The sequence below is a fragment of the Rhinatrema bivittatum genome, chromosome 1 (genome assembly GCF_901001135.1).
Source record: "Rhinatrema bivittatum chromosome 1, aRhiBiv1.1, whole genome shotgun sequence".
Taxonomy (NCBI): domain Eukaryota; kingdom Metazoa; phylum Chordata; class Amphibia; order Gymnophiona; family Rhinatrematidae; genus Rhinatrema; species Rhinatrema bivittatum.
In genome coordinates this window covers 830,574,175-830,597,603 of record NC_042615.1, presented here as the reverse complement: position 1 = coordinate 830,597,603, position 23,429 = coordinate 830,574,175, and the positions used below count along the sequence as shown (strand labels likewise).

The following is a 23,429-nucleotide window of genomic DNA, read 5'->3' as shown; positions in this document are numbered from 1 at the left end:
CGGGGTCATCAAAGATGGAGCAGAATAGGGCAAGGAAGCCTGGAAGATCATGGAAGATCAGATCTGCATGCTCCCAAAGGGGTGAGGCCCATACCAGCGTCCATCCTTCAAGAAGGAATAGGATGCATGTCATGTTAGAAACTTCGTCCGGAAAGTATACTGGTTGTAAGGAGAAGTGCATGTTGCACTGATTCAGGAAGCCCCTACAGGACAAGGGGTCCCCTGAGAAACGAAGGGGTGCCGGCAAGGGCACTGGTAGCCGGAACGATGGCGTTTGTGGTGTGGAGTTCAGCTTGACAGACGTAGAGGCAATGTCCAGCCGGTTATTTAGAAGGTTAATGGCGCTAGCCAAATTCTATGGCATTTTCTGCTGATCTGTAATTCGCTGGGCTAGGCCAGGGATGGCCTGGAGAGCCGAGAGCTGTGCCGGGTCCATGGACATGGCAGTCTGTTAGGATTTGTGTATGTCTGTGTGTATGTGGATCCTTTGGCCAAGATGAGAGATGGATTAGCCCATGGGGTGGAGCCCCACTGAGCCTCACCATTGGGGAATCAAGGTCTCAACTGCAGGATGAGATACAGCAGGAGAATGTGTGAGAGAGAGAAAGAGAGAGAGCGTCCCCTGGAGGCGGGCCAGGGAACACCAGCTCAGGAGCTGGCAATAGTAGGTGATGGCAATACCCAAGGAGCGGGGAATGCCCAATTAAATACAGTCTCTGTGCAGTGAAGTCCATGGGACTGAATGGTCAGCGAGGCAAGGTGAAGTCACTGTAGTGGTCCACGGAGCAGGATACAGTGTAGTGAGTTCTCAGTGGTGTCACGGTAGTGGTCCACAAGCGGGGTACACCGGGGAGAGTCCCCTGCATTGTCACGGTAGTGGTCCGCAAGCAGGGTACACCGGAAGAGTGCCCTCAGCGTGGGCACGGAAGAAGTACTCACAGGCTGTAGAATACAGGAAGGTTCCAAGAAAGACCTCAGGAAAAAAGGTGGCAGGAATGCAGGCAAAGGTCCTCTGAGGAGCGGAGAGCCAAGAGACAAGAGATGTCCCCGAGGAGCGGGTACCCTGGAAGTCTCACGCCACGGAAGCAGGACCCAGAATGACATCCAAGATGGAAAGGATTCCATAGAATGAACTCGTTGCCAAGTCGTAGGTGCTCAGTAGCTGCGGGTTTAAATACCCGAGTTGAATGACATCTGAGGGGGACACCCCCGAGGTTCGCGCCATGACGAAGTTAAAGTTGGCCCGGGAGCGCGCGCATGCGCCTAGCGAACCCCAAGGCCAAGATGGAGGTCAGCAGCGTCCACGCTGCCTTGGGACACCCAGGGACGGAGGGAGGAGGGCTGACGAGGGCTGGCAGCGGCCGCGAGTTCCCCCAGGGGAGCCAAAGTTGAATAGAAGGTGGTGAGCAACAGGAGTCGCAGGCACCGGCAACCACGGGGCGTAACAATAATGTGATCAAATTTGAAGTCATGACTGGAAGGGGGACAATATATAAATCTACAGCTTTTACATTAAACTTTCACAATGGAAACATTGACAAAATGAGGAAAGAGAAAAAAAGTGAAAGGTGCAGCCGCAAAGGTTAAGGATGTACAACAGGCCTGGACATTATTTAAAAATACAATATTAGAAGTACAATCCATATGTATTCCACACGTTAAGAAAGAATATAACCAAACAAGAGCATAAGAAATAAAATAAAACAAATAAATAAATAAGTCATAAGAACATAAGAAATTGCCGTGCTGGGTCAGACCAAGGGTCCCTCAAGCGCAGTATCCTGTGTCCAAAAGTCACCAATCCAAGTCAAAGTACCTGGCAAGTACCCAAACATTCAATAAATCTCAGGTTACTATTGCTTATTAATTAATAGCAGTTTATTGATTTTTTTCTCTAGGAACTTATCTAAACCTTTTTTAAACCCAGTTACACTAACTGCTGCAACCACATCCTCTGGCAATGAATTCCAGAGCTTAACTATGCTCTGAGTGAAAAAGAATTGTCTTCAATTTGTTTTAAATGAGCTCCTTGCTAAATTTGTGGAGTGCCTCCTACTTTTCTATTTTATGAGAGAGAGTAAATAACTGATTTACATTAACCTGTTCAAGTCCTTTCAAGATTTTGTAGACATCTAGCATATCCCACCTCAGCCCTAACCTCTTCAGCCTTTCCTCATAGGGGAGCTGTTCCATCCGCTTTATCATTTTGGTTGCCCTTCTCTGCACTTTCTCCAGTGCAACTATATCTTTTTTGAGATGTTGGGTTCCATATTAGGAGTATCACCCAGAAAAGAGATCTAGGCATCATAGAAAATAATACATTGAAATCATCAGCTTTAGTCAAAAAAGCAAGCAGAATGTTATGAATTATTAGGAAGGATTGAGCCCTTGGGTATGGGGGCCAGCAGGACTTAGGTGCGGGTCTTCAGAAAAAGACAATTCCTTGAAGGCAGAAGGCAGAAGCAAAGTCAGATGTACCAGAGGTCGGGACCAGCAGCAGCCAAGGTAATCCAGGGACAGGCCGGAGGTCAGGGCAGGCAGCTAACATGATAAAGATCATACAAGAGAGTAAATACTCAGTAGAATCTATATGGGTAGAAATCCCATGTGTGTTGGGTAAGAGTATAGTGATAGGAGTATACTACCATCCACCTGGGCAAAATGGTCAGACAGATGATGAAATGCTAAGAGAAATCAGGGAAGCTAACCAATTCGGCAGTGCAGTAATAATGGGAGATTTCAATTACCCCAATATTGACTGGGTAAATGTAACATCAGGACTTGCAAGAGACATAAAGTTCCTGGATGTAATAAATGATTGCTTCATGGGCAATTGGTTCAGGAACCAACAAGAGAGGGAGCTATTTTAGATTTAATTCTTAGTGAAATGCAAGATTTGGTGAGAGAAGTAACGGTGGTGGGGCCACTTGGCAACAGTGATCATAACATGATCAAATTTAAACTAATAACTGGAAGGGGGACAATAAGTAAATCTGCAGCTCTAACACTAAATTTTAAAAAGGGAAACTTTGATAAAATGAGAAAAATAGAAAAAAACTGAAAGGTGCAGCTGCAAAGGTTAAAAGTGTTCAACAGGCATGGACATTGTTTAAAAATACAATCCTAGAGGCGCAGTACATATGTATTCCACGCATTAAGAAAGGTGGAAGTATGGAAAAACGATTACAGTCATGGTTAAAAGGTGAGGTGAAAGAGGCTATTTTAGCCAAAAAAACATCCTTCAAAAACTGGAAGATGGATCCATCTGAAGAAAATAGGATAAAACATAAGCATTGTCAAGCTAAGTGTAAAACATTGATAAGACAGGCGAAGAGAGAATTTGAAATGAAATTGGCCATAGAGGCAAAAACATAATAAAAACTTTTAAAAATATATCCAAAGCAAGAAACCTGTGAGGGAGTCGGTTGGACCATTAGATGACAGAGGGGTTGAAGGAGCTCTTAGGGAAGATAAGGCCATTGCAGAAAGACTAAGTGAATTCTATGCCTCCGTGTTTACAAATGAGGATGTTGGGGAGATACCAGTTCCGGAGATGGTTTTCAGGGGTGATGAGTCAGAAGAACTGAATGAAATCACTGTGAACCTGGAAGATGTAGAAGGCCAGATTGACAAACTAAAGAGTAGCAAATCACCTGGACCGGATGGTATGCATCCTAGGGTCCTGAAGGAACTAAAAAATGAAATTTCTGATCTATTAGTTAAAATTTGTAACCTATCATTAAAATCATCCATTGTACCTGAAGACTGGAGGGTAGCCAATGTAACCCCAATATTTAAAAAAGGCTCCAGGGGTGATCCAGGTAACTATAGACCAGTGAGCCTGACTTCAGTGCCGGGAAAAATAGTGGAAACTATTCTCAAGAACAAAATTGTAAAGCATATAGAAAGACATGATTTAATGGAACATAGTCAACATGGATTTACCCAAGGGAAGTCCTGCCTCACAAATCAGCTTCATTTTTTTGAAGGGGTTAATAATCATGTGGATAAAGGTGAACCGGTAGATGTAGTGTATTTGGATTTTCAGAAGGCGTTTGACAAAGTCCCTCATGAGAGGCTTCTACAAAAACTAAAAAGTCATGGGATAGGAGGCGATGTCCTTTCGTGGATTACAAGTTGGTTAAAAGACAGGAAACAGAGAGTAGTATCAGTTTTACTTCTCCCCTGCCGTTGAAGCAGAGAGCTGTGCTGGATATGCGTGAAGTATTATTTTTACTTCTCCCCTGCCATTGAAGCAGAGAGCTATGCTGGATATGCGTGAAGTATCAGTTTTACTTCTCCCCTGCCGTTGAAGCAGAGAGCTGTGCTGGATATGCGTGAAGTATTATTTTTACTTCTCCCCTGCCATTGAAGCAGAGAGCTATGCTGGATATGCGTGAAGTATCAGTTTTACTTCTCCCCTGCTGTTGAAGCAGAGAGCTGGGTCAGACCAAGGGTCCATCAAGCCCAGCATCCTGTTTCCAACAGAGGCCAATCCAGGCCATAAGAACCTGGCAAGTACCCAAAAACTAAGTCTATTCCATGTAACCATTGCTAATGGCAGTGGCTATTCTCTAAGTGAACTTAATAGCAGGTAATGGACTTCTCCTCCAAGAACTTATCCAATCCTTTTTTAAACACAGCTATACTAACTGCACGAACCACATTCTCTGGCAACAAATTCCAGAGTTTAATTGTGCGTTGAGTAAAAAATAACTTTCTCCGATTAGTTTTATATGTGCCCCATGCTAACTTCATGGAGTGTCCCCTAGTCTTTCTACTATCCGAAAGAGTAAATAACCGATTCACATCTACCCGTTCTAGACCTCTCATGATTTTAAACACCTCTATCATATCCCCCCTCAGTCGTCTCTTCTCCAAGCTGAAAAGTCCTAACCTCTTTAGTCTTTCCTCATAGGGGAGTTGTTCCATTCCCCTTATTTTGGTAAACAGTGGAGTGCCTCAGGGATCTGTATTGGGACCCTTACTGTTCAATATATATATAAATGATCTGGAAAGGAATACGACGAGTGAGGTTATCAAATTTGCAGATGATACAAAATTATTCAGAGTAGTTAATTCACAAGCAGACTGTGATACATTACAGGAAGACCTTGCAAGACTGGAGGATTGGGCATCCAAATGGCAGATGAAATTTAATGTGGACAAGTGCAAGGTGTTGCATATAGGGAAAAATAACCGTTGCTGTAGTTACACGATGTTAGGTTCCATATTAGGAGTTACCACCCAGGAAAAAGATCTAGGCATCATAGTGGATAATACTTTAAAATCGTCAGCTCAGTGTGCTGCAGCAGTCAAAAAAGCCAATAGAATGTTAGGAAGTATTAGGAAGGGAATGGTTAATAGAACGGAAAATGTCATAATGCCTCTATATCGTTCCATGGTGAGACCACACCTTGAATACTGTGTACAATTCTGGTCACTGCTTCTCAAAAAAGATATAGTTGCGATGGAGAAGGTACAGAGAAGGGCAACCAAAATGATAAAGGGGATGGAACAGCTTCCCTATGAGGAAAGGCTGAAGAGATTAGGGCTGTTCAGCTTGGAGAAGAGATGGCTGAGGGGGGATATGATAGAGGTCTTTAAGATCATGAGAGGTCTTGAACGAGTAGATGTGACTCGGTTATTTTCACTTTCGAATAATAGAAGGACTAGGGGGCATTCCATGAAGTTAGCAAGTAGCACATTTAAGACTAATCGGAGAAAATTCTTTTTCACTCAACGCACAATAAAGCTCTGGAATTTGTTGCCAGAGGATGTGGTTAGTGCAGTTAGTGTAGCTGGGTTCAAAAAAGGTTGGGATAAGTTCTTGGAGGAGAAGTCCATTAATGGCTATTAATCAATTTTACTTAGGGAATAGCCACTGCTATTAATTACATCAGTAGCATGGGATCTTCTTAGTGTTTGGGTAATTGCCAGGTTCTTGTGGCCTGGTTTTGGCCTCTGTTGGAAACAGGATGCTGGGCTTGATGGACCCTTGATCTGACCCAGCATGGCAATTTCTTATGTTCTTATGTTCTTATGTTCTTAAGATACGGTGAGCAGGAAGGTGCTCAGGACAGGCGGTGGACAAGGCAAAATCCGGAAATGTACCAAGTCAAAATCATAAGAGCAATCCGAGGGGACGAGGAGCTGGAACAGGACCAGGAGCAGGAACAGGATCCAGGAACCAGGAACAGAAGCAGGACCAGGAGCAGGAACACTGAGCAACTTGCACTCTGGACAGAGCAGGACCTGTTGCTGAGGCGAGGAAGGGATGGAAAGGCAGGGTATTTATAAATGCCTTGCCTGACGTAGTCATCCCGGGCCGTGGGGAGCATTCCCACCGTTGGCCCTTTAAATAGAAGAGAGTGGTGCATGCGCGCGCCTAGAGGGCCCGTAGGGAGCGGCATCATTGTCAAGAGACGTGGCAAGGGCTGCGGCAGGCCGCGAAGGCAGGAACTGACATCGGGGACAGGAGTGGGCCTTCTGCCTGTCAAGGTGAGGCGGCCCGGCTGTGCAGGGCACTTAACCCTGTCTTATCAATGTCTTACATTTAACTTGCCAGTTCTTATGCTTCATCCTATTTTCTTCTGAGGATCTTTTGGCTAAAATAGCCTCTTTCATCTCACTTTTTAGCCATGCTGGCAATTGTTTGACCTTATTTATTTTATTTATTTATTTGTGGGGGGGTTTTTCCTTCCTTCCACCTTTCTAAATGCATGGAATACATCTGGACTGCGCTTCTAGGATGAAGTTTTTTTTTAACAATGGCCACTAGCATTAACTCCCTACGACTTTCTTATCAAGTCAGCGCTTGTTTTCCCTGAGTTTTCTCAACTTATATATCCCTATTGTTCCTTTACAGCTTGCTTCAGTAAGGAATTTTTTAAAACTCTATCAGCCCCAAATTAAAATTTCATAGCTATTTGATATTTGTATTTTCACCGCTGTCAAAGCTCAGTGTTGGAGTTATTTAAACAAAGATTCTTTCCAACAAATTAAACCAGGAAAATTAATCAAACACATATATTGGGTAATCAGTTATGTTATTCTTATTGGATGTGTAACCACATGACTTCTTTTCACATTTTATTATTTTATACCCTCTTTTTCCCCTATAAAGCTGAATAAGAAAATTGCAGTTCATCTGCATTTTATATTTAACTGAGGCTACTCTGAATCTTACCTTTGGTTTCTTAGATTAAAAACTATATAAATTCTCAAACACTTTACTCATACGTTAACATTCTAATATGTCTAATTTAATTCCCTCTGGGTGTTAGGGTGATTTAATAATTTTTTACATTCCCCACCCCCCCCTCCTTATGATGAGAAAATAGGCAGAACTTTTGGAGATTTTGAGGTCCTTCAAACAACTTCATGCTTTGCAGATGAATTAATCTTCATGAAATGTATTCTTATGCCTGCCTCATTAATGCACTTTCCTTAGCCAGCCTCATGAGATGGTTCTGGTATCTAAGAAACAATTCGTTTACATACTGTAGCAGGTCAAATCTTTCCTGAGCACTGCTCTAATCTGTGAAACTAAATTCCTGGACTGGACTGGTGAGATTTCAGTGGATCAGAGCTAAACTTATAAATTAAATTTTGCTTTTGAAATATTTTTTTTTCCTCAGAAATTATTCTTTATATTATTCTAAGTTGTTCGACGAGGTCTTTGAATTTATTGCATTATTAATCCCATTTTTAAGTCAAAATGAGGGCATTTTACCTAACGATTAAATACATTAGCATAATAACATCTTGCCAAATAAATTTAGCAAGTTGAAAGCAATTCACCTGGTGTGGACATTGGCTTTTGTTAGAATAGTATGGCTCTTGACCCCCTTTTTGGGGGTCTGTATGAGAAGTCTTATGAGGAGAGGCTGAAGGATCTGAATGTTAGGTTTTGTAGGTTTCGAGGACCCTTGGCCTGAGATGGGAGTTGACTCTCCCTAAGGGGTTGAGCCCCACAGGGCCCCACCGTCAGGAGGCGAGGTGGAATGGAAACACAGGCAACTGGACCACGGCTGTGGCCCAGGAGAAAGGAGGCGTAGCCGAGCTGTCTGCGTCACAGCCACGTGATCACAACACCTGCACGGTGGCAATACTGTGGGGTGCCCCGAGGAGCGGGGTCTGAGAGAAACAGTTCCAAGGTATCGCAGTGCAGGGTAGGACAGGACATAGAATAAACCAGAGGAAGGATCTTCAAGGTAGAGGCGCACAGAGCAGGCCCGAGGAGCGGGGAAGCGTAGAGACAAGAACTCCAGTGTGGTAATGCTGAGGCTACCCCAAGGAGCGGGGAAGCGTAGAGGCAGGAACTCCGGTGTGGTAATGCTGAGGCTACCCCAAGGAGCGGGGAAGCGGAGAGGCAGGATCTCTGGTGTGGTAATGCTGAGGCTACCCCAAGGAGCGGGGAAGCGTAGAGGCAGGAACTCTGGTGTGGTAACACTGAGGCTGCCCCGAGGAGCAGGGAAGCGTAGAGACAGGATCTCTGGTGTGGTAATGCTGAGGCTACCCCAAGGAGCGGGGAAGCGTAGAGGCAGGAACTCTGGTGTGGTAATGCTGAGGCTATCACGAGGAGTGGGGAAGCGCAGAGACAGGATCTCTGGTGTGGTAACACTGAGGCTGCCCCGAGGAGCAGGGAAGCGTAGAGACAGGATCTCTGGTGTGGTAACACTGAGGCTGCCCCGAGGAGCAGGGAAGCGTAGAGACAGGATCTCTGGTGTGGTAACACTGAGGCTGCCCCGAGGAGCAGGGAAGCGTAGAGACAGGATCTCTGGTGTGGTAACACTGAGGCTGCCCCGAGGAGCAGGGAAGCGTAGAGACAGGATCTCTGGTGTGGTAACGCTGAGGCTATCCCGAGGAACGGAGAAGCATAGAGACAGGAACTCTGGTGTGGTAACGCTGAGGCTATCCCGAGGAACGGAGAAGCATAGAGACAGGAACTCTGGTGTGGTAACGCTGGGGCTATCCCATGGAGCGGGGAAGCATAGAGACAGGATCTCCGATGTAGTAATTCTGAGGCTGCCCCGAGGAGCAGGGAAGCGTAGAGACAGGATCTCTGGTGTGGTAACACTGAGGCTGCCCCGAGGAGCAGGGAAGCGTAGAGACAGGATCTCTGGTGTGGTAACGCTGAGGCTATCCCGAGGAACGGAGAAGCATAGAGACAGGAACTCTGGTGTGGTAACGCTGGGGCTATCCCATGGAGCGGGGAAGCGTAGAGACAGGAACTCCGGTGAGGTAACACTGAGGCTATCCCGAGGAACGGAGAAGCGTAGAGACAGGAACTCCGGTGTGGTAACACTGAGGCTGCCCCGAGGAGCAGGGAAGCATAGAGACAGGATCTCTGGTGTGGTAGCGCTGAGGCTGCCCTGAGGAGCAGGGAAGCGTAGAGACAGGATCTCTGGTGTGGTAACACTGAGGCTGCCCCGAGGAGCAGGGAAGCGTAGAGACAGGATCTCTGGTGTGGTAATGCTGAGGCTATCCCGAGGAACGGAGAAGCGTAGAGACAGGATCTCTGGTGTGGTAACACTGAGGCTGCCCCGAGGAGCAGGGAAGCATAGAGACAGGATCTCTGGTGTGGTAACACTGAGGCTGCCCTGAGGAGCAGGGAAGCGTAGAGACAGGATCTCTGGTGTGGTAACACTGAGGCTGCCCCGAGGAGCAGGGAAGCATAGAGACAGGATCTCTGGTGAGGTAGCGCTGAGGCTACCCTGAGGAGTGGGGCAGCACAAGACAGAGTCCCGGAATGGGAAGTGTAGAGCAGGCCCCCGAGGAGCAGGTACCCAGAGCCAGAGTCCAAGGTTGTAGAGCAGAGATCCAAAGCAGGAACAGCAGATCCGGAGAACAGGAACAAGCACCAGAGGAGCTCAGGGAACTCGTTGCCAAGTCGGTTAGCGTAGGCCAAAGCAGGTGCTTAAATATCTCAGGCTTGTGATGTCATCAGCCGGGGACGCCCCTGGAGTTCCCGCCATTGGGCCTTTAAAGGGAGGCCCGGTGGCACGCGCGCGCCCACGCCTAATTCGGCCCAGAGTCGGAGTGTAGGTGGGCAGGTTCCCAGCCGCCACATGGAGTCTCGAGAGCCAGGAGGAACGCGGCGGTGGCGGCTAGCCAGGAGTGGCGAGCGGAGCATGACCGCGGTATGACGTGTATACCCTGAAAGAGAGGAGGTGCAGGGGAGATATGAGCCAGACCTTCAGAAAGGTTCCTCGGGAGCAGTCGGGAGGAGGTGTGGCGCTTTATGTCCGGGATGGCATAGAGTCCAACAGGATAAACATCCTGCATGAGACTAAATACAAAATTGAATCTTTATGGGTAGAAATCCCTTGTGTATCAGGGAAGACTACAGTGATAGGGGTATACTACCGTCCACCTGGTCAAGATGGTGAGATGGACAGTGAAATGCTAAGAGAAATTAGGGAAGCCAACCAAATTGGTAGTGCAGTAATAATGGGAGACTTCAATTACCCCAATATAGACTGGGTAAATGTATCATCGGGTCACGCTAGAGAGATAACGTTCCTGGATGGAATAAATGATAGCTTTATGGAGCAAATGGTTCAGGAACCGACGAGAGAGGGAGCAATTTTAGATCTAATTCTCAGTGGAGCACAGGACTTGGTGAGAGAGGTAACGGTGGTGGGGCCGCTTGGCAATAGTGATCATAATATGATCAGATTTGATTTAATGACTGGAAAAGGAACAGTGTGCAAATCCAAAGCTCTCGTGCTAAACTTTCAAAAGGGAAACTTTGATAAAATGAGAAAAATTGTTAGAAAAAAACTGAAAGGAGCAGCTACAAAAGTAAAAAATGTCCAAGAGGCGTGGTCATTGTTAAAAAATACCATTCTAGAAGCACAGTCCAGATGTATTCCACACATTAAGAAAGGTGGAAAGAAGGCAAAACGATTACCGGCATGGTTAAAAGGGGAGGTGAAAGAAGCTATTTTAGCCAAAAGATCTTCATTCAAAAATTGGAAGAAGGATCCAACAGAAGAAAATAGGATAAAGCATAAACATTGGCAAGTTAAATGTAAGACATTGATAAGACAGGCTAAGAGAGAATTTGAAAAGAAGTTGGCTGTAGAGGCAAAAACTCACAGTAAAAACTTTTTTAAATATATCCGAAGCAGAAAGCCTGTGAGGGAGTCAGTTGGACCGTTAGATGATCGAGGGGTTAAAGGGGCACTTAGAGAAGATAAGGCCATCGCGGAAAGATTAAATGATTTCTTTGCTTCGGTGTTTACTGAAGAGGATGTTGGGGAGGTACCCGTAATGGAGAAGGTTTTCATGGGTAATGATTCAGATGGACTGAATCAAATCACGGTGAACCTAGAAGATGTGGTAGGCCTGATTGACAAACTGAAGAGTAGTAAATCACCTGGACCGGATGGTATACACCCCAGAGTTCTGAAGGAACTAAAAAATGAAATTTCAGACCTATTAGTAAAAATTTGTAACTTATCATTAAAATCATCCATTGTACCTGAAGACTGGAGGATAGCAAATGTAACCCCAATATTTAAAAAGGGCTCCAGGGGCGATCCGGGAAACTACAGACCGGTTAGCCTGACTTCAGTGCCAGGAAAAATAGTGGAAAGTGTTCTAAACATCAAAATCACAGAACATATAGAAAGACATGGTTTAATGGAACAAAGTCAGCATGGCTTTACCCAGGGCAAGTCTTGCCTCACAAATCTGCTTCACTTTTTGAAGGAGTTAATAAACATGTGGATAAAGGTGAACCGGTAGATATAGTATACTTGGATTTTCAGAAGGCGTTTGACAAAGTTCCTCATGAGAGGCTTCTAGGAAAAGTAAAAAGTCATGGGATAGGTGGCGATGTCCTTTCGTGGATTGCAAACTGGCTAAAAGACAGGAAACAGAGAGTAGGATTAAATGGGCAATTTTCTCAGTGGAAGGGAGTGGACAGTGGAGTGCCTCAGGGATCTGTATTGGGACCCTTACTGTTCAATATATTTATAAATGATCTGGAAAGAAATACGACGAGTGAGATAATCAAATTTGCAGATGACACAAAATTGTGCAGAGTAGTTAAATCACAAGCAGATTGTGATAAATTGCAGGAAGACCTTGTGAGACTGGAAAATTGGGCATCCAAATGGCAGATGAAATTTAATGTGGAAAAGTGCAAGGTGATGCATATAGGGAAAAATAACCCATGCTATAATTACACGATGTTGGGTTCCATATTAGGTGCTACAACCCAAGAAAGAGATCTAGGTGTCATAGTGGATAACACATTGAAATCGTCGGTTCAGTGTGCTGCGGCAGTCAAAAAAGCAAACAGAATGTTGGGAATTATTAGAAAAGGAATGATGAATAAAACGGAAAATGTCATAATGCCTCTGTATCGCTCCATGGTGAGACCGCACCTTGAATACTGTGTACAATTCTGGTCGCCGCATCTCAAAAAAGATATAATTGCGATGGAGAAGGTACAGAGAAGGGCTACCAAAATGATAAGGGGAATGGAACAACTCCCCTATGAGGAAAGACTAAAGAGATTAGGACTTTTCAGCTTGGAGAAGAGACGACTGAGGGGGGATATGATAGAGGTGTTTAAAATCATGAGAGGTCTAGAACGGGTAGATGTGAATCGGTTATTTACTCTTTCAGATAGTAGAAGGACTAGGGGACACTCCATGAAGTTAGCATGGGGCACATTTAAAACTAATCGGAGAAAGTTCTTTTTTACTCAACGCACAATTAAACTCTGGAATTTGTTGCCAGAGAATGTGGTTCGTGCAGGTAGTATAGCTGTGTTTAAAAAAGGATTGGATAAGTTCTTGGAGGAGAAGTCCATTACCTGCTATTAGGTTCACTTAGAGAATAGCCACTGCCATTAGCAATGGTTACATGGAATAGACTTAGTTTTTGGGTACTTGCCAGGTTCTTATGGCCTGGATTGGCCACTGTTGGAAACAGGATGCTGGGCTTGATGGACCCTTGGTCTGACCCAGTATGGCATTTTCTTATGTTCTTATGTTCTTATGGTGTATGCACTTCCAACCTTTTCTGCTGGAAAGGAAACAGTAGGATTAAGGGTCATGATATGAAACTCAGGCGGGGGTGAGAGGGGTGCAACTCAGAACTAATGTCAGAAAATACTTCTTCAAGGAGAGGGTGGTGGATGCCTTGGTGTCAGGAGGCCCCCCCCCCAAGCTGGCCAAAAGTTCCTTTTGGGCCGAACGAGGATCCCGGAAGCGACCCCGTGGGGAATCACGTGACGTCGGCGTGACGCGGCGTCACGTGATTCCCCGAGAGTTCCCTCCGGCACCCTCGTTCGGCCCAAAAGGAACTTTTGGCCAGCTTGGGGGGGCCTCCTGACCCCCCCAAGCTGGCCAAAAGTTCCTTTTGGGCCGAACGAGCGTTCCGGCGCGAACCCGCGGGGAATCACGTGACGCCGCGTCACTCCGACGTGGCGCCGACGTCACTTGCTCCTCGGAAAGGCTTTCAGAAATGGCGTCCTCACTCCTCGCTGGATCACCAGGGAGTTGTGGTAAGTCTTTGGGGGGGATTAAGGAAGGTGAGGGGTTTCAATTTTTATTTTGGATCAACAATCGCGATTTCCAACTTATTCAACATAGCTATATTGAATAAGTTGGAAATCCGATCGTTTATGTCTTATCACTTTTTTAAGTTAAAAAAAAAAAAAAGTAGCGTTTTACATTTATGTTCAATACGAATGCACACCCCTAGCAGTTACTACCCTTAACATGGACATGAGGTAACCTGCACAGAGCGGCAGTTACTACCCTTAACAGAAGGCTTGGGTGTAACCTGCACAGAGCGGCAGTTACTACCCTTAACAGAAGGCTTGGGTGTAACCTGCATGGAGCGGCAGTTACTACCCTTAACAGAAGGCATGGGGGTAACCTGCAGGGACTGGCAGTTACTACCCTTAACAGAAGGCATGGGGGTAACCTGCAGGGAGTGGCAGTTACTACCCTTAACAGAAGGCTTGGGTGTAACCTGCACGGAGCGGCAGTTACTACCCTTAACAGAAGGCATGGGGGTAACCTGCACAGAGCGGCAGTTACTACCCTTAACAGAAGGCATGGGGGTAACCTGCACGGAGCATCAGTTACTACCCTTAACAGAAGGCATGGGGGTAACCTGCACGGAGCGTCAGTTACTACCCTTAACAGAAGGCATGGGGGTAACCTGCATGGAGCGTCAGTTACTACCCTTAACAGAAGGCATGGGGGTAACCTGCACGGAGCGTCAGTTACTACCCTTAACATGGACATGAGGGTAACCTGCACAGAGCGTCAGTTACTACCCTTAACAGAAGGCATGGAGGGTAACCTGCACGGAGCGTCAGTTTCTACCCTTAACATGGACATGAGGTAACCTGCACGGAGCGTCAGTTACTACCCTTAACAGAAGGCATGGGGGTAACCTGCATGGAGCGTCAGTTACTACCCTTAACAGAAGGCATGGGGGTAACCTGCACAGAGCGTCAGTTACTACCCTTAACATGGACATGAGGGTAACCTGCACAGAGCGTCAGTTACTACCCTTAACAGAAGGCATGGGGGTAACCTGCACGGAGCGTCAGTTACTACCCTTAACAGAAGGCATGGAGGGTAACCTGCACGGAGCGTCAGTTTCTACCCTTAACATGGACATGAGGTAACCTGCTCGGAGCGTCAGTTACTACCCTTAACAGAAGGCATGGGGGTAACCTGCATGGAGCGGCAGTTACTGCCCTTAACAGAAGGCATGGGGATAACCTGCATGGAGCGGCAGTTACTACCCTTAACAGAAGGCATGGGGGTAACCTGCAGGGAGTGGCAGTTACTACCCTTAACAGAAGGCATGGGGGTAACCTGCATGGAGCGGCAGTTACCACCCTTAACAGAAGGCATGGGGGTAACCTGCATGGAGCGGCAGTTACTACCCTTAACAGAAGGCATGGGGGTAACCTGCACGGAGCAGCAGTTACTGCCCTTAACAGAAGGCATGGGGGTAACCTGCACGGAGCGGCACTTACTACCCTTAACAGAAGGCATGGGGGTAACCTGCACGGAGCAGCAGTTACTGCCCTCAACAGAAGGCATGGGGGTAACCTGCACGGAGCGGCAGTTACTACCCTCAACAGAAGGCATGGGGGTAACCTGCACGGAGCGGCAGTTACTACCCTCAACAGAAGGCATGGGGGTAACCTGCACGGAGCGGCAGTTACTACCCTTAACAGAAGGCATGGGGGTAACCTGCACGGAGCGGCAGTTACTGCCCTTAACAGAAGGCATGGGGGTAACCTGCACGGAGCGGCAGTTACTGCCCTTAACAGAAGGCATGGGGGTAACCTGCACGGAGCGGCAGTTACTGCCCTTAACAGAAGGCATGGGGGTAACCTGCACGGAGCGGCAGTTACTACCCTTAACAGAAGGCATGGGGGTAACCTGCACGGAGCGGCAGTTACTACCCTTAACAGAAGGCATGGGGGTAACCTGCACGGAGCGGCAGTTACTACCCTTAACAGAAGGCATGGGGGTAACCTGCACGGAGCGGCAGTTACTACCCTTAACAGAAGGCATGGGGGTAACCTGCACGGAGCGGCAGTTACTACCCTTAACAGAAGGCATGGGGGTAACCTGCACGGAGCGGCAGTTACTACCCTTAACAGAAGGCATGGGGGTAACCTGCACGGAGCGGCAGTTACTGCCCTTAACAGAAGGCATGGGGGTAACCTGCATGGAGCGTCAGTTACTACCCTTACTCTGCACGGAGCAGAGGTTGCTAGCATAGGAAAATTGCTGGGTGGAGTAGATGGACCATTTGGCCTTTTTCTACCATCAAATTCCTTTTTGCTATGTTACTATGTTAACTTTCCCCATATAATTTTATAAATTAAAAACTATTATTGGAATCTCCAATGCTCTATCAGATGTTCTCTTGTTTTGTTTATGATTTGTTTCTTCCTTTTAAATTGTTTTTAACCCCTTTTTTCTGATATTTTAAAACACTGCCGTTTTGACAGTTTTAAACTCTCAAAAACCCCACTTGATGCCAAATTAGGGATTACGGAATTTTCCTTACTTGTTTCCTATATTTATGTTTATTTAATTTAGATTATTTTTTATGTTTTTTAATGTGGTGGTGCCGGGTTCACCAGCATGAGTGATGGAGCTCCTAATTTCAATGGGGACTTCCTATAACCTCTCCTACCTGAATTTGGGTGCTTTTAATCATTTTCTTTCAATTACTTCCTAATTAATAAAAAAAACCCTTGCTATCCGGTCTCAGTTCACCTGCGAATCCAGATGTGATGTCAGCAGTAAGATCCGGCCAGACAGCCCGCAATTCCTAGTTATGCCAGGGGCTTTCCCGGAGCCCTCAACGCCGAGCGACATCTTCCCCAGGCAGCAGCGGTGTTCCCAAGGCTGCTGCTGCAAATAGAAACCATACCATGGTGGTCTGTCTCCTTGCCAAGGTAATCGCCTCAAGCTCTGCCTTCCCCAATCACCCATGACAGGAAGCACAACGTTCCTATGGCTATCTTGCTGCACCAAGGGTGAATAACCACCTTTCCCAGCAACACTCCCACACCTTTTACATAAAAGTCCCTTCTATGGGCTCTGACAGTCCTACAATGCCCTATTAGCATTGCAAGCTTTCTGGAGCCTTCAGAAGTCCCTTCAGGTAATTCAATGTCTGTATATACATTTGTAATCCTTTTTTTTTTTACTCACATATTATACTTGTGTACACAGACACTTAGGGAGGGACCTTGCTACTTCAAGGCCTCATTGTAGGCGCACTGTGGCTGAAAACTGCAGGGCAACAGAATCCACATTCTTATTTTCAGCTCAGTGGCCCCATAAATTGCTGGGAACTCTCACATGATTTCAAACTTGGCCTTCAAAACTATGGACACACTGAGATCAAACCTTTGGAGTTTCCACTGTAAAGTTCACCTGTGTCTCACGTTAATAATCAGAGCAGGGAATTTCATAGATTTATACACGTGTCCGTGCTCGGATTAATAATGAACACATGCTAAATAAGGAATCACTGTGTTCTTTTCTCAAAGGAAGTCACGATCGGATGCAGAATACTGGCACTCGTACAAGGCTTGAAGCTTGGACGGACTCCCAAGATCTCACAGGTGATGACACCAGGTGAGCTGTCTCCTGAGATCCTGGGCGGAGTAAGAGGGATGTTCAGTGAATATATGAGCTCCCAGCACTGACTTCTGGACTCAGACTCCTCTGTGCATTCTAGCTCAAGACTCAATATACAGCCAAGCCAGCCATGAAGATCGCAATTGCCTTTCTGGTTGTGGCTCTGATCTGCTGCCATCAGGGTAAGCAACCTTTAATTTATCACAGAATAAGAAGCATAAATCTCCATATTTACTGAATTCTGACCTTTCACAGTATAGGATGCAGAGAATTCCCAAATGGATATTTGATGTCCTCTTTTGCCTGAAATATCCAGATTGGCTTGAGGGTCCCATCCATGCCCTGAGAGCAGGGTATAGGGGGCCGGCAGATGAGCTGGGAAGGTATTGGAAGCTGGTCTCTAGCAGGATGCCCACAGGATGCCCACAGGATGGCCAGATTTCTAATTTTCAGATGGAAAGTCATAAGAACAGAAGATAACCCTATTATGTTATATTTTTAGTTCAGTTAACCGCTTTTATTGGTTCTACGATTGTAAAATTCTTTTGTACCTTGTTGTTATACCTGAAAACCGTTGTGAAGGCCAGTTCCAAACGTCAATATATAAAAGGTCAGACCCTTGGATCAGACCGAGGGTCCATCACGCCCAGCATCCTGTTTCCAACAGAGGCCAATCCAAGTCACAAGTACCTGGCAGGTACCCAAACATTAGATAGATCACAAGCTTCTATTGCTTATTAATTACCGTATTAGCAGTTTATGGATTTTTTTTTCTCTAGGAACTTATCCAAACCTTTTTAAATCCTAATTACACTAACTGCCTCCTATCTTTGCCCAGACCAGGAGTCCGGCATTCTTCTTCTGCTCCCCACAGTCTGGCAAACAAACCCCAAAACAAAATAATAATAACCTGAAAGTAAAATTTCAGGACTAGCCCCAGGTTCCCTCTCTCACCTTGTGAAAGGAGGAAGCCACTGGTTTTGCTGCTCTCGCCGCTGCTTCTCCTCTTTCCCCCAGGATTGTACTGAGTTTCTCCTGTTGCACAGTATTTCCTGGGAAGCCTTTCATTTCCTCTGCCAGCTTGGGGGAAATGGGCTTCTGATGCGTTTGTATTTCGCACAGGGCAGGAGGGAATGCATTTCTGTTTCTCCGTTGTTCCCCTGCATACACAGTCTGTCTCCTTGGGGTTTCCAGTTCACTTTTTGTCAGCATCTTTCTGGCTCTAATCCGTGATCACTTATCCTGCCTTGCCCTGGCTTTGCCTGTTTTTTTTTACATTTGTGACTGAGGTGAGGTATTCACATAATGTGTGTATTTTTTGTATGTGGCTCTGCAGCAGTTCTGTTTTCCTATTTGCATCTCCCAATATGAGGTCTATTAATATGATAGGGCACATTAGAATATTTATTTGCCCGCCATTTCATAGGCTGCTTGCAGTTTGAGCTCAGGATATAGATGGGTTGATATTGCAGGATTCCTACATATGTCCTCGTGTGTTTTTTCCAGCATTTTGAGTTCCTGTAATGAAGAGAGTTTGTGTCTCTGTTATTGAAGGGACACTAGAATGGAAAGTAAAGGAAGGCATCCTGATTCTGCTCTGCACCCAATAAAGGGGAGTTTCTGGTGAGGCTGAGATTCTGTGTGCAGAATTGGAGGTGTAGGATTTTTCTTGGGGTGCCTTCTCATTCTGTATAGTTTGCGGATAATGATAGACACCAGATTTACTCCTATTGTGGGGAAATCATCAATGTAGATATCGAAGAGGGAGGGGCTCAGGCTACATCCCTGTCTCACTCCTCACTCCTGTCTGAAGCTGGGGGTCTCTTCAGTACCATGGGCAGATCATCAATGTAGATATTGAAGAGAGAAGGGATCAGGCTACATCCCTGTCTCACTCCTCGCTCCTATCTGAAGCTGGGGGTCTCTCCAGTACAGTGGGGAGATCATCAATGTAGATATTGATGAGAGAGGGGCTCAGGCTACATCCCTGTCTCGCTCCTCACTCCTGTCTGAAACTGGGGGTCTCTCCATTATGTTGGGGAGGTCATCAATTTAGATACTGAAAAGAGAGAGGCTCAGGTTACATCCCTGTCTCACTCCTCACTCCTGTCTGAAACTGGGGGTCTCTCCATTATGTTGGGGAGGTCATCAATGTAGATATTGAAAAGAGAGAGGCTCAGGCTACATCCCTGTCTCTCTCCTCACTCCTATCTGAAGCTGGGGGTCTCTTCAGTACCATGGACAGATCATCAATGTAAATATTGAAGAGAGAGGGGCTCAGGCTACATCCCTGTCTCATTCCTCACTCTTGTCTGAAACTGGGGGGTCTCTCCAATACCATGGACAGATCATCAATGTAAATATTGAAGAGCGAGAGGCTCAGGCTACATCCCTGTCTCACTCTCACTCCTGTCTGAAGCTGGGGGTCTCTTCAGTACCATGGACAGATCATCGATGTAGATATTGAAGAGAGAGGGGCTCAGGCTACATCCCTGTCTCATTCCTCACTCTTGTCTGAAACTGGGGGGTCTCTCCAGTACCATGGACAGATCATCAATGTAGATATTGAAGAGAGAGAGAGGCTCAGGCTACATCCCTGTCTCACTCCTCACTCCTTTCTGAAGCTGGGGGTCTCTTCAGTACCATGGACAGATCATCAATGTAGATATTGAAGAGAGAGGGGCTCAGGCTACATCCCTGTCTCACTCCTCACTCCTGTCTGAAACTGGGGGTCTCGCCATTATGTTGGGGAGGTCATCAATGTAGATATTGAAAAGAGAGAGGCTCAGGCAACATCCCTGTCTCTCTCCTCACTCCTATCTGAAGCTGGGGGTCTCTTCAGTACCATGGACAGATCATCAATGTAAATATTGAAGAGAGAGAGGCTCAGGCTACATCCCTGTCTCACTCCTCACTCCTGTCTGAAGCTGGGGGTCTCTTCAGTACCATGGACAGATCATCAATGTAGATATTGAAGAGAGAGGGCCTCAGGCTACATCCCTGTCTCACTCCTCACTTGTCTGAAACTGGGGGGGTCTCTCCAGTACGGTGGGGAGGTCATCTATGTAGATATTGAAAAGAGAGAGGCTCAGGCTACATCCCTGTCTCACGCCTCACTCCTCGCTCCTTTCTGTAGCTGGAGATCCTGAGCTGGAAATATTCAGTTTTGAATTCTGAACTCCAGTTTGGTTTGGGGTTTAAGCTCCTTCTGCATGTCCCAGAAGGAATTACCTGTGACCTCCCTTATTTCTGACAATTTTTTCTTCATATTTTCAAATTTTCTTCTGTTTTAGTGTTGCTTTGTAATCTCTAAGACTGTGAAGGCAGGTGCTCTGTAAATCTGAGTGCTTTTTGTTTGAGAGTTGTCTAAAGTTTGTCTTACTTTTAACTTTCCTTTTGAAACCAGGCTCTCTTTGATGCGTTTTTCTTGATCTCTTTTTTAATTTCTGCTTTGGTGGTTACAAATCTTGGCCGTTCCTTGGAAAGTCGCGTTTCTGACTATAACGGCTTGGTCTGTGTGTAACTAGTTCCTTAGTCAGGAAAGCCTTTGAGGTTTACTGCTGGCCCTTTCTATGGAGGTCTGATAATTTGCGTTGCTTTGCTGTCCCCGTATGAACCTTGGTGGGAGTCTGTGAAGGATTTGGCGTGAAGCATCGGGTGCTGATATCTGCATCTGGCTGCGATCTGACAGCTATGACTGTGGTATTGCTCTCTTTAATGCTCAGGTGTGTTACAGCATAATTCGACTGAGAGCAGCCAGAGGTCCTGGTGATTACTTTGTGTGAGGCCACAGGCTGATAATGATCAGAGGGGGCCAAGCTGAGCTGCTGAGTGCTCAGGGAGGATGGAGCTGCTGCACATTAGGGTAGGGCTGGCTGACAGGAAGCCGGAGGGGGGGGGGGGGGTGGGATGTGGTCCCTTTCTGAGAGAGCATTAAAGCAGCACAGCAACCAGCAGAAGAAAGTGTGTATGTGTCAGACTGGGAATGTGCATGTCGTAGCTGTAACTTTACTGTCATTATTACTCTGTGGTTTTCCTTTTCATTTTAATCACTTTGGAGGTAATTTTCAGAAGTGGCCCTTTAGAAATTTGTGTGACTCATACAGGAGTAAAACTGCAGGCAGTGATGTGTGTACTTTTATGTGCATAGTGGAGAGACATTACAGTGGTGGAGTCATGGTGGAGCTGAGACTTACAGACATACATCCTGATTTTAAAAAGTATGCACTCAAATTGTTAGAAACAAAACACGTGACAGTAGAAAGACCATATATCATAAGAAATTGCCATACTGGGTCAGACCAAGGGTCCATCAAGCCCAGCATCCTGTGTCCAACAGTGGCCAATCCAGGCTACAAGTACCTGGCAAGTACCCAAACACTAAGAAGATCCCATGCTACTGATGCAATTAATAGCAGTGGCTATTCCCTAACTCAACTTGATTAATAGCCATTAATGGACTTCTCCTCCAAGAACTTATCCAAACCTTTTTTAAACCCAGCTACACTAACTGCACTAACCACATCCTCTGGCAACAAATTCCAGTTTAATTGTGCGTTGAGTGAAAAAGAACTTTCTCCGATTAGTTTTAAATGTGCCACATGATAACTTCATGGAATGCATAACTGATTCACATCTACCCGTTCTAGACCTCTCATGATTTTAAACACCTCTATCATATCCCCCCTCAGCCGTCTCTTCTCCAAGCTGAAAAGTCCTAACCTCTTTAGTCTTTTGTCATAGGGGAGCTGTTCCATTCCCCTTGATCATTTTGGTCTGCCCATCTATAACTTCTTATCTCTTCAATTCCTACCAGCCCTTCAGAGATCCTCTGTGCCTGTCCCATGCATTCTTGAATTCAGATATTGTCCTTGTGTTCACCACCTCCACTGAGAGGCTGCTCTATTCACCCACCAATTTCTCTCTAAATTATTTCCTGCCTCCTGCACATTGATACCATATCTCCCTTTTTGTGCCTTATCTCTAGGGTATACATGTTTAAATCTTTGTCTATCCCCATATGCTTTATAACAAAGACCATTTACCATTTTAATGGATCGACTCTATCTGGTTGATTTCCAGAGTACAAATTCCAGTTGAAATTGCACTGGGGACTTATAGTGGACAGGATCCCCTCCTTTTTTCATCTGACCACTCCTCTCCTTATGCACCCAATTATTCTTCTGGCTTTTGCCTAATCTACCTGCTTGACCACCTTAAAATCAACAGATATGATCTCCCCCAGATCCAGCTCTTGTTTCATGCTTACATAGAGACCCCCGTGGCTCCCTAGAAGTATAGGATTCAGTCTCATGTTTGTTCTGGGAGACAATGTACGAACAATGGTGTGGGTGTATAGCTCTCTCATGTGGAAGAGAGTTCTGGTAGGTTCCTCTGGTGTATGAGGTAAGCTCGATTCTGACTCGGTATCCCACTGACTCTGATTATTCACCATTTCATATTTTACCCTCTACTACCAGGTACATTGCTGGCTGGAAGACCCAGAAAAAGGTGTTTTGGCTGAGTCTGTGAGTGATGTGGTTTTGAGACTTTATTGATGCCTGCACCAGTGGAGAAATAGGGGGCCAGGTTCCTGCAGGGGAGGATAAAGGCGCGCGATGCCCCACTTTACCAGCCAGGAAGGAGGGAGAGAATTCTAAAAGGGTCCACGCCGCCATCTGCATGACCCAGTTTATCGAACACACTCGATACATTTGACATGGACCCCCTTTCCGCAAGGGAAAGCCCTCTGATCATGTTAACGCACCTAAGCAGCCTGTTTGGCAAGATTAAGATCATCAGATGCAATCATCCCCAGATCCCACTCTTATTTAATGCTTAGAATAATTTTATTTTCTACATTGATCTATTCCCTTGTGCTTTTGTTGCTCAAATGCATGACTCCGCATTCTGGGGTAGATTTTATAAATTTACGCAAGCGCGTACTTTTGTTCGCGCACCAGGCGCAAATCTGCACGCGCCAGCGCGGACCAGGGGCGGGACCGGCGCCACGCCCCCGGTCCCGCCCCGAACCACCCCCTGACCCCGGACACGCCCCCTCCCCGCTCCTTTTACGAATCCCCAGGACTTACGCGCGTCCCGGGGCTGTGCGCGCACCGGCGGCCTATGCAAAATAGGTGCGCCGGCGCGCGAGTGCCCTGCGCGCGTAAATCCGGCCAGATTTACGTGCGCAGGGCTTTTAAAATCCGGCCCACAGTTTGCATTAAATCTTAGCTGGCAGACTCTAGATCATTCCTCAAGCTTCACTAG

The 23,429-nt window shown here is 46.3% G+C and overlaps 1 long non-coding RNA gene across 2 annotated transcripts in view; it reads left to right on the top strand.

The window, feature by feature from the left end:
* Nucleotides 1-23,429, top strand: part of LOC115079387 — an 86,882-nt gene that overhangs the window by 23,696 nt on the left and 39,757 nt on the right. The window contains exons 1-2 of one of the 2 annotated variants that reach the window (XR_003853277.1): nt 10,589-10,626; nt 17,069-17,341. This is a non-coding gene — a long non-coding RNA (uncharacterized LOC115079387). Of the gene's footprint in view, nt 1-10,588; nt 10,627-17,068; nt 17,342-23,429 lie in introns of those variants that run through there. The other variant, XR_003853276.1, reaches the window with a different exon arrangement.